We start from the raw sequence: 12,903 nt of genomic DNA, 5'->3' as shown, positions 1-12,903 counted from the left end.
TATCCAATTTTTTGGTGGCACATATTAGAAAACAATGTTACTGTCAGCAATGTAACAAATATCATTCAGATTTTGAAATATTGCAAGAAATACATTTGTGGGCTGAATTTATTTGTGGGCTTGGGAGTTGGATTAGAGTGAATATACCTTTCAAAAAGAGGATCCAAAGGTTTATGTTGACTCAAATTGATGTTCGCCATGACCATGAGATGGTTGAGGAATTAGTTACTTGCATATTGCCAAGGAGAATTGAAAATAAAACCAAGCCATGGATGGAAATGAGAATTACTGCTAACCTGCATATTACCAATGAGAAGTGAAAATAAAACCAAGCCACAGATGCCACTACTGCAATTGTTGGTGCCTGCATATATAAAATACATTTTATAGCATTATATTGGCAATTATCAAATAAAATCAGACCATAAAATTTTGGCAGTTGTGCTTTATTCATGATGGAATTATTCAGCTATTTGCCAAAGAGAAAGTGCACCAGCATTGCATGACAATCAAGATCCCTATGCACCAAATGTTCATAAAGATTTAATATTTTTCAATGAGAAGAACATGTCAAACATACCTTTCCAACTAAAATAAACAAAACACATGTTAGATTTCCCAAAACAGAATGAAATCCTCTCCTCAAATCATCACAAACAGATATCGAAGAAATTAGGGTCGAAAAAGATAAAATAACGAAAGAGAAAGTGAAAATTACTTTTATCCAAGTATCCGATCGACAGTCCCACAAGAACATTTTTTTTTTCCAAATCCACGCAACTGGCCTAGTGTTCCCTAGAATATAAATATAAAAAATCCTAATCCTCCAAGATTATATGGGGTAAAATCCAACATCTTCTAAACTCTTTGTAATCTTACAATTTTAGTGCAACAAAAAACAAGACGTAAAATCCAACATCTTCTAAACGAGTCAATGTGCAAGTTACACCCTAAAATGATACTGAGTCGGGGCGAGCTGTACGAGTTCCTATTTCTGTGAGATTCACTCTCCAAACCACAATCCAAAACCATGTTGCTACACATCCATGGTACACAGGACATCAATCCATGAAGAATCATATACCACATTGACCGCATGCTTGCATAGCATACACGGGGTTTTAATCCCAGGTTCGGGGTCCACATTGAAATCTATAAGCCCTAAAATCCCCAAATTCCTAAACGAGGGTCCACATCGAATCAGGAATCCACAAATTGCTAAGTCTCCAAATCCCTAAATGAGGGTCCACATCGAATCGGGAATCCACAAATTGCTAAATCCCCAAATCCCTAAATCAGTATTGAGATTGGCAGAGATTGAGAGGGAGAGAGAGAGATAGAGAGAGAGATACCTTGCTATGATGAATGAGCTAGCCTTCAACCGAGCTTCAGAGAGAGAGAGAGAGAGAGGGCGTGCGTGGGTAGGGCGTTCGGCAACAGTAGATCTGTGGTGGAGAGAGAAAGAGAGAGGAAGAGAGAGACAAAGAGAGAGAGGAGGGACAAGGTGCGACAGAGAGAGAGAGAGAGAGAGAGAGAGAGAGAGAGAGGGAAAGAGAGGAGGCCGCGAGAGACAGCTCGCGGATTAGGGTGTCTCTAGACGCGGATCAAATAGAGAGAAAAAGAGATAGGGAGAGAGATTTAGGGATTTGGGGTTGTGGGCGCGCGCAGGATGGTTTTTGGGGTGGAACGGATTGGCTACTCCCCTTGAAACCCACCTCATGGCTGGTGTTCGGTGGTCTATGGGCCCCACCATGATGTATGTGTTTCATCTAATCCGTTCATCCATTTTTAAAGATCATTTTAGGCCTTCGTCCTAAAAATAAGAGGGATATAAATCTTAGGTGGACCACACCACAGGAAAACAATAACGATTGGATATCCATCATTTAAATCCTCCTAAGGCCGACTGTACTGTTTATCTGACATCCAATCTGTTGATTTGGTCATAAAGGCCCAGATGAAGGTAAAAAACAAAGATCAGCTTGATCCAATAATTTTATGGCTCCCAAAAAGTTTTTAATGGTTGACATTCATTCAACACTTTTTCCTGTAATGTGGTTCACTCGAGATTGGGATATAACTCATTTTTTTTTTTTGTAATATCATAAAATGATCTATAAAAATAGATGGATGACATGGATGAAACACATACATCATGGTGGGGCCCACAGACCACCGAACACAGAAGTTGAGAGGGGTTACTCTCCGTTAAAACATTCATAATTATTTTTTGGGCCCACAGAGATGTGGTTCACAAATCTAGCCCATCCATTATGTGTGTGCCACTTGGATGAGGGGTCATACCAAGTTTTAGACGCATCCAAATTTCAGTTGGGGCCCCACCAAGTGCTTTTATATGTTTTAGGCATGTCTTCACATGATTTTAGATGGTATGGCGCACCAAAGTTCTGTATACGGCTGATTTTTGGGATATCCCATAATTTAAAGGGGACCCATCAAATGCACGGTGTTGATTTACGACACACGCAATGGTGGGGCCCACACAGCTCGACCTCATGGGGAGTTCCCATGAGCTCGACGTATAGAACCTTTTCCATATATATATATATATATATATATATATATAAAATATTTTAAAAATATAAAAACTTATGATGTATTTGTTATATCCACATCGTCCATCCATTTTGAGATATCATTTTAAGTCACGAGCCAAAGAACGAGACAGATAAAAATCTGTAGTGGACCCCACCACAGAAAACAACAGGAGGGTGATTCCCACCGTTGAAACTATCCTAAGGCCCATCGTAATATTTATTTGAAATCCAATTGGTTCAAAAGTTTAAAAAAAATTGGTCGTGGGGCCATAAATCATGGTGGGGCCCACCAAATGCTTTTAGTTAGCCATTGGATGGTATAGGGGGAGTAGCCAATCTGTTCCCCTTATTTGTGGTGTGGTCCATTTAATCTTTGAATATGATTCATTTGTTAGATAATTCTATAAAATGATCTGGAAAAATGGATGAACAGTGTGTGTTGATCTCAAATTTTCGGTAAATCCAAAACTCAAGTGAACCATGCCACACAAAATAGTGTGGAATAATGATTTCCACTGTCGATACCTTCCTTGGGCCCACAGTAATGTTTGTCATCCAACATGTTCAAAATATCAAAAAGATATGAATGAAGGGAAAACACAAACATCAACTTGATCCAAAACTTCTATCAAATGCACGGTGTTGATGTTTGACACACATCATGATGAGCCCTACAAAACTTACTAACATTAATTCTTAGAGTCTCAGGGTGTCAATAAGTTGGGTCACAATTTTGACTAGAATATTTGACCCATTTTACATGTCTGGTCCATTCACTCTATTTTACTGATCATTATAGTTACTCGCCCCGATCATGCTACATATGAGAAAGATATTGGGCAAACAAGATTGATCAACAATTTGAGTGAATTTTGATTTAAACATCTGAAGTTATTTACTCTTCAATCTGGACTGATCAGATTGTCCAAAAATGGTTAAAGGTTGTTCATAATATCAAAAATATATGAATGAATAGAAAACACAAAAATCAGCTTGATCCAAAACTTCTATGGCCTCCAAGAAATTTTAAACGGTAGAGGTTCAATCACACTATTTCCTGTGGTGTGGTCCACCTGAGCTTTGGATATGCTTCCTTTTTGTTCTTTAAATGTCAAATTATCTGTTAACATGGATGAATGGAGTGGATAAAATAAATAAATAACAGTGGACCCCACAGAGTTTAATTACTCTGGTAAGGGTAACGAGTAACTCACCTAAATGTAGTAGAGAAGGGTTTCCTTAAAACATTCATAATCATATATTGGGCTGCCTAATTGTGATTCACATATCCAACCCACTCATTATGGGTCAGACCAAGTTTCAACTGCATCCATGTCTATATTAACTTATAAACATGTTGGATCTTAAATAAACATCGCGGTGGGCCCTGAGAAGGTTTTAATAGTGGGTGTCACTATCCCACTCTTTTTTATGGTGTGGGTCCACTTGAACTTTGGATCTGCCCCGTCAGTCAGATGCACCATTCCATGGTAGGCCAAGAGCTTAAAAATAAAGTCAATCCATGACTTGGGTGGGCCACACCACATACTATAGTTGAGAGGGTTACCCTCCCATTAAAACATTCATAATCATTTATTGGGCCCACCTAGATGTGGTTCATAGATCCAGCCCATTCATTATGTGTGTCCCACTTGGATGAGGAGTCAGCCCAAGTTTCATACACATCCAAAACTCATGTGGGCCCCACCAATTAAATGTTTTTATATGTTTTAGGGATGTATTCACATAGTTTTAGATGCTATGGCCCAACTGAGTTTCATATACGACTGATTTTTGGACTTAAAGGGGACACATCCAATGCATGGTGTTGATGTTCTACATACATCATGGTGGGGCGCACACAGATTAACCTCATGGGAAGTTCCCATGAGGTGACCTTATAGTACCATTCACTATTTAGGTAACTCCTTCATGGGTGTTACTCTAACCGTGTAGGGCCCACCTTGATATATTTTATATATATCGACATCGTCCTTATATTTTTCCATCATATTTTAGGATGTGATTTCAAATCATAAGAACTCAATAATCTGAGGTGGGTCATACCAATCAAAACAATGATGAATAACTATTAAAAACCTTTTGAAGGCCACAAAAGTTTTGGATCAATTTGATCTTTGTAGTTTACCTTTATCTAGATCTTCTTTACATTATCAACAAGTTGGATTGCAAATAAACATTACTAAAACCTTACGATGGGCTCTTTATAATTTTTAATGGCGAAGTACTATATTATCATTCTTTCCAGTGGTGTGGTCCACTTAATATTTAAATCTACACAATTTTTTATACCCGGCCAAAAAATGGGTTGGAGAAACATAGGGGCTACAAGGATATACAACACATCATCAAAATCTCACTTTTATTATCTAACTTTTCAATTTTTCTTGTCAAAATACAAATTTAGTTTTCTTTTTTAAAATATATATTTTTTTTACAATTTGTCAATTTTGTTTAATTTTTTAAATTTTCTTTTTCAAAATATCATTTTTTAAATCTCACTTTTGTTATATAACATTTTAATTTTTCTTGTCAAAATACAAAATCTAGTTTTCTTTTTTAAAATATATATTGTTTTACAATTTATCAATTTTTTCACAATTTTGTTTAATTTTTTAAAATTTCTTTTTCAAAATATCATTTTTTAAATCTCACTTTTGTTACATAGCTTTTTAATTTTTCTTGTCAAAATACAAAATCTAGTTTTCTTTTTTAAAAAATATATATATTTTTACAATTTGTCAATTTTTTCACAATTTTGTTTAATTTTTAAAATTTTCTTTTTCAAATCATTTTTTTATCGAATTTTTTTCTTTTCAAAATTATCAACATTATTTAAAGTTCTTAATTTTTTTTATCAAAATCTAGATTTTTATAAAATTACAGTTTTTTATTTCAAAATTTAAATTTTTCTTAAACATTGTTAATTATTTTTCTAAGCTTCTCAACTTTTTTTTTTTTCGAAATTCATAATTTTTTTGAGCTTCTTAATTTTTGACCTGAGCATTATAGACGGTTTAGGACCATCTCTGATAGAGACGGTCTTTGACAGGGCTATAAGACGGTTTAAGACCGTCTCTAATAGAGACGGTCTTTGATAGGGCTATAAGACAGCTACGGACTGTCTCTAATAGAGATGGTCTTTGACAGTCTCAGATTACAAGTCAAAGACGGCCAATAACGGTCTCTAATGCAGACAGCCAATGACTATCTCAGATGACAGCATATAAGATGGTTAAAGACCGTCTCTAATGCAGACGACCAATGACCGTCTCAGATGACCGCATATAAGATGATCAACGACCGTCTTAAATGATTTGTGAACGTTCAAATTTTTAAGACAATATTAAAGACGGTCAGGGGCCGTGTAAAATTTTAGAGACAGTTTACGGCCGTCTCTGATGCGTCTTTAAACCAAGCAATTTTAGAGACGGTCCAAAACCGTCTCAAAATCCATCCTTTTTTTCCATTTTTCACGTAGTGCCTAACCAATCTTTTCAGGCTTGGGCTTGGGCTAGGGTCATACTAGGCTCAGGCTTTACGGTTACCCCATTGCTACCCTAAGTCACATCACACATTCAATTTCATATATAAAACATCCAAATGCACCATTGAACCTATCATCCAATTAATTTTCTACTATGTTTGGTGACATACCATCTTTTCCACTAGCATGATACTTTCGTGGGCATCCGTCCCATTAAAACAATAGATCCCTTCATGAAGATGACATTTCTCAAAAATCAATTTCATAGTCTAAAAGGGTGCACCACATCTACATGTTGAGCCAAATTATGAGTTGTCCCATGGTACCAATATGGTGTGACTCAGCTGATTAACTACGAACTGATTATTGTGCTAGGTGGTCTTCATGGTGGGGCTTAGTGTTTCCATGGTTTAAATTGACTACACAAATAACATGTTGGTAGGAGAAGATGATATGGTTTCACGGGTTGCTATGCCATTTTGGCAAGCAGCTCTTTCTTCTCATGCTTATCTTGTGAGATAGTTTCTTCTCTTTGCTTATCCTTCTTTTTTACATCTAGCAATTTTCTTTCATCCCAATGTAAGTTTATTTCTTGATATTTTCAAGAGAAAATAACAAAGCATCAAGTCAGTTTCAAACCACCCTCATGGGTACGGCATCCCATTTCCACCAGAGAATGCATGTGGTGTGCCGTTGCATTAGGTAATTGTTACCATGTGGCCCTATGGTTACTATAGGCCAGATCAAAGCATCTTGATTCCCTCATTCCCACCAAAAGTAAAAGTCCTCTTTAGTTCAGTATTTGTAATAATGACAAATGTGGCGGTGCCACGTTTAGAAGTCAATAGATAAGATAAAAACATTGCTATCATGCCTCACACTAAATACCTTAGTAACTTACTCTCATTAATCTTTACAAGCAACACTAATCCTTCAGTGATGAGGACAATTCATCTATTGGGACACATTGAATAAGTATTTGATCCATTTTTAGCTGTGTTGGATGCAATCCTGACCAATCTTTTCAGGCTTTGGACTTGGGCTTGTGTTGCGCTGCACGCCAACAATGCAGTGAGCTTAGATCCAATCTCAGGCCTCACCCACAAACGATAAACAAGAAGAAATATAAACTAGAAACAGATCAAAGCAATACAAATAAACCATAAGACAAGATATACGTGGAAAAACCCCAGACTACGGTAAAAAAACCACGGATGCAAACTTCCACTATGAAGAACGAACAGAGATTACAAGGCAATATACTAACCTCTCCCTTGGAAGTACATAGAAAGTCCCTTGCCCACACCTTAGAAATATTTTTCAATATTCACCTTAACCCTAGAATAGCCCTAGGGACCCCAATTTATAGTTTTGGCAACTTCCCTTTTGTACCCTTGCGAAAGGCGACACTGAAATCCACAGTTTGCATTGGATTCGGAAACGAATCTGCGTAACCACGACCGGTTGAGTAGACTGCATGACTGGTCGAGAGGACCCCACAATTGGTCAAGCATGGGTCACGACCGGTCGAGCACCTCGGAACTAAAAATCTTATGCTCGCTGGACTTTGAGTCCAGCCAGTCCACAACTGGTCGAGCAGGGGTCAGGACCGGTCGTGTGACCCCCAGATGTGGCTCCACATCTTAACAATCTCTCACTTGGAGACACATCGCCAAAAACATGTCTTCTTCATTCGGAGTGCATCACTTCTCCGTCTTCAAGCCTGAAGACCAATCAAGGCTAAACAGAGCTTCAGCTTCTCCCGTGTGACCGCCTTGGTCAACATATCTGCAGGATTCTCACTTGTATGAATCTTCTCCAGAGCAATCGATCTATCTTCCAGTAACATATTCTGCTTGGTCCTTAAATGAAAGGCTGAATTCTTAGCTAAGTGTATTGCACTCTAACTGTCACTGTACAACTTGCAATCTGCTTGCTTCTTACCCAACTCTTCCATGAAACCTTGCATCCACACCATCTCCTTGCACGCTTCTGTAGCCACAACGTATTCTGCTTCTGTCGTACTGATAGACTCTATCTTCTGTAACTGAGAGACCCAACTGACTGCAACATTACCCAGAGAAAAAACATAACTTGTAGTGTTTCTTCTACTGTCGATATCTCCTGCCAAATCTGAATCCACGTAGCCTTGTAACTTGATTTCCGATCCACCATAACACAGTCCTACATCCTTAGTACCTACCAGGTATCTAAGGATCCACTTCACAGCTTCCCAATGTTCCTTCCCAGGGTTGTTCATGAACCTGCTAACAACTCTCACTACTTGAGCAATGTCTGACCTCGTGCTCACCATAGCATACATGAGACTCCCAATAGCTGACACGTATGGGACTTTAGCCATGTAGTCCCGTTCCTCCTACGTCTTTGTCCCTTGCTCCTTAGATAACTTGAAGTGGTTGGCTAATGGAGTGTTAACCGGCTTAGCACCTCCCATATTGAATCGATCAAGTACCTTAGCTATGTACTCTGCCTGTGACAAAACTAGTTTCTTGTTTTCCCTATCACGCTTTATCCTCATGCCTAGGATTTGTTTTGCAGCTCCTAAATTCTTCATGGCAAATTCTCTAGACATTGTCTTTTGAGATCTAAGATGTCCTTCATGCTTGAACCGGCCACAAGCATATCATCAACGTACAGAAGAAGGATGATGTACGACGTATCAAACTTCTTCAAATAACAACAGTGGTCTGCATGACATCTCCTAAAATCGTTTCTTGACATGAAACTGTCGAACTTCTTATACCACTGCCTTGGGGCCTGCTTCAGGTCATATAGACTCTTCTTCAGTCTGCACACCTTGTTCTCCTTTCCTGGTGCCACGTATCTTGTCGGTTGATGTATATATATTTCTTCTTCAAGGTCCCTATGAAGAAAGGCTGCCTTAACATCTAGCTGCTCTAGATGTAAGTCCTATATAGCCACTATACTCAAGACCATGCGAATAGTAGACATTTTCACCACAAGTGAAAATATTTCGGTGAAAATATTTCAGTGAAATCGATACCTGCCTTCTGTTGAAACCCTTTCACAACCAATCTAGCCTTGTACCGTTTCGAACCATCGTACTCCTCCTTCAGTCTGTAAACCCACTTGTTATGAAGAGTTTTCTTACCCTTAGGTAGAGTGACTAGCTCCCATGTACAATTAGACTCAAGAGAGTCCATCTCATCATCCATGGCCTGCTCCCACTTAACCCGTGTATCTGACTGTAACGCTTCTTTAAAACACTCTGGCTCACCATTATCTGGTTCATCGTGGGTCTCCTCTCCCAAGTAGACCTGCTCACAACCGGTGTATGCGGCTCTGCCTCATAATGCTCTTGTGCATGATCATCCTGTGGCGCTGTAACACCCATGTCCGGTAACTCTTCCAACTCTACGAATTCTTTTTCTTCGGCCTTATTTTCTTGCACACTGTCCTTATGCATCACTTTTTCATTGAAGACTATGTCCTTGCTTCTGATGATTTTCCTGTTTTCTGCATTCCAAAACCTGTAGCCAAAATCATGCTGCCTATGGCCTATAAATGTGCACCTCTTGGACTTTGCATCCAGTTTATTTTTGTGCCCTGCATCAATGTGAATATATGAAGTGCAACCGAACACTCTGAGATGTGCAAGGTTCACATCTTTCCCAGTCCACGTTTCTTCTGGTAGCCCACCATCTAATGGTACTGAGGGACTTCTATTGATGAGATATGCGATAGTATTCACAGCATCTACCCAAAAGGTCTTGGGCAACCCTGCATGTAGCCTCATGCTCCCGGTGCGCTCAAGGATGGTCCTACTAATGCGCTCAACCACACCATTCTGTTGCAGTGTCCCTGGAATCGTTTTCTAATATTTGATTCCATTTGTTGTACAATACTCCTCAAATCTCTTATCACAATATTCTCCCCCATTATCAGATCTGAGACATTTTACTGTTTTACCTGTCTCATTTTCTACCATAACTTTTCACTTTTTAAATACATCAAATACATCAGATTTGTACTTTAAGAAATAGACTCACAGTTTTCTACTAGCATCATCAATAAAAGAACAAAATAACGTGAGCTACCAAGAGATAATACTTGTGTCGGTCCCCACACATCAGTGTGTACAAGCTCCAACAGATGCATTTTTGGAGCGTGTCCCGTCTTCTTAAAGCTTACCCTCTTCTACTTTCCATACACGCAGTCCTCGCAGAATTTCAAGTTAATAGACTTTAGCCCTGGTAGCTTCCCTTTTGACAATAACACTTTCATCTCTTTCTCACTCATATGTCCCAACCTCTGATGCCATAACTGCCCATTCACTCCAGTTGATGCGACTGAGAGTGAACTATACGATCCTGAAGTCACATATAAAGTACATTCCTTCTTGCCTCAAGATATCACCAGGGCACCTTTTATGATCTTCCAAGAATCACTAGTGAATGTCATCACATAGCCAGTATCGGCTAACTGCCCCACTGAGATCAAGTTACGTTTCAAACTCGGCACATATTTGACATCCTTCAATTTCAAAACCGTTCCATCTTTCTGATTTACATGAATGTCCCCCTTTCCAATAATACTATATGGCTCATCATCACCTAGGTAGACTCTCCCAAAGTCACCTGACATATAATCACGCAGAACTTCCTTACATGAAGTGGCATTAAACGAAGCACCCGAGTCTATAACCCAAGACTCATTCCTCGCATCAAGAGACAAGATCAACGCTTCTGTGTCACTCTCCTCAGATAGATTCATTGAATCCTTCCTGCTTTGAGAGCTTCCTTCTTATTTCTTTAGCGCCCGGTAATCACGTTTTATGTGCCCCTTCTTGTCGCAATACCAACACCCGTCTTTGTCCTTCAGTCCTTGGACTTCTTCCTCGACTTAGAACGCCCGTATTTATTGCCTCATTTGTTCAGCGATCTTCCTCTTCCTTCAACGTTTAGAGCATTCCCTGAATCCCCTGAAACTCTTGATGCCTTTCTTCAAGATTCTTCGCTTAGAATTAGACCGGCCATATCATCAAATTTCAGCGTTATCGCCCCTGAAGAATTGCTCACAGTAATCACCAAACCATCCCAGCTTCCTAGTAGACTGGACAAGATTGATAACGCCCTGACCTCATCCTCAAAAATAATGCCAACGGATTCCAACTGGCTCGTGACTGTATTGAACTCGTTTAGATGTTCAGCCACGCTCCCACCATCTAACATCTTCATGTTGAATAGCTGTTTCATAAGATGAACCTTGTTGGACACTGAGGGATTTTCATACATGGTGGCTAGGGCTTCCATTAATTCTTTTGTAGTTTTCATGTTGGATATGTTGAAGGCGACGCTCTTAGACAAAGAGAGTCAGATCGTTCCTAAAGCCTTCGTATCCAGTAAAAAACCATTCATTATCTATCATCTTTTCTGGTTTCTTTTCTTTTCCTCCTAGAGGAATATAGATGTTCTTCTGATACAGATAATCCTTCATCTTCATCTTCCAGAAGGCAAAGTTTGAACCATCAAACTTCTCAATTCTAGTTTTCCCTTCTTCTGTCATTGCTCTCAATAGAACTAAACTAATAGCTTTGATACCAATTATTACACAGCACGCCAACAATGCAGTGAGCCTAGATCCAATCTCAGGCCTCACCCACAAACGATAAATAAGAAGAAAAATAAACTAGAAACAGATCAAAGTAATGCAAACAAACTACAAGACAAGATATACATAGAAAAACCCTAGACTAGGGTAAAAAACCACAGATACAAACTTCCACTATGAAGAACGAACAGAGATTACAAGGCAATATACTAACCTCTCCCTTGGAAGTATAGAGAAAGTCCCTTGCCCACACCTTAGAAATATTTTCTAATATTCACCTTAACCCTAGAATAGCCCTAGGGACCCCAATTTATAGTTTTGGCAACTTCCCTTTCGTACCCCTGCGAAAGGCAACACCGAAATCCGCAGTCCACATCAGATTCGGAAACGAATCTGCGTAACCACGACTGGTCGAGCAGACTACACGACCGGTCGAGAGGACCCCACGACCGGTCGAGCACCTCGGAACCAAAAATCTTATACTTACTGGACTTTGAGTTGAGCTAGTCCATGACTAGTAGAGCAGGGGCCACGACTGGTCGTGCGACCCCCAGATGTGGCTCCACATCTCAACAACTTGTTGTTCTAGGATCATTCTAGGCATAGGCTTTGAGCCTGGTCCAAACTTGACCTGCGCACGTAAAAGCATCCAACCCCACCATTGAACTTATTATCCAACTCATTTTTTTATTTTTATTATTTATTTTTCACATTGGAATAGATGATTGTAGCTTTTGGTGACATACTTTTTTTCTCACTAACATGACACACTTATATTGGGCATTGGTTGTCCAGATACCTTGTATTCTGCAGGGCACGGTTGACCGTGAGGATCTAAGGTCGACTATGACTCACTGTGATGTTCACGGTGTGGCTGTCGAGTTTCACAATTTTGTGCAAAATAAGATATTTTGATGTAGAGTGGGTCACAAACACTTTTATATCCAAGATGGAACAGAGAAGGCTTGATCGAATGCGGAAGTGATTAGGACTGTCAGAACATTAAAACATGCATATCTCGCAAATTAGAATGAGTTATTTGACGTACCATATATGATTTTAGAGGTAGGAGAAGCTACTTTAGCCAACCAACTTGCTACATTGGGTTGTCCACACCGAATTTGCTAGAATATTCCATCATATCGACAGTCAAAAATTCATTTTATTTTCGATTTTGTTTGATCATAACTTTTGATCCATTGAGCTTTAGGAGTTGTGTCTGACATGAAAAGGGCTTAGAAAATT

This window comes from Magnolia sinica, chromosome 17 (genome assembly GCF_029962835.1).
Source record: "Magnolia sinica isolate HGM2019 chromosome 17, MsV1, whole genome shotgun sequence".
In the NCBI taxonomy this organism is placed as follows: domain Eukaryota; kingdom Viridiplantae; phylum Streptophyta; class Magnoliopsida; order Magnoliales; family Magnoliaceae; genus Magnolia; species Magnolia sinica.
The sequence above is the reverse complement of the archived record's forward strand: the minus strand, read 5'-3'. Positions refer to the sequence as shown.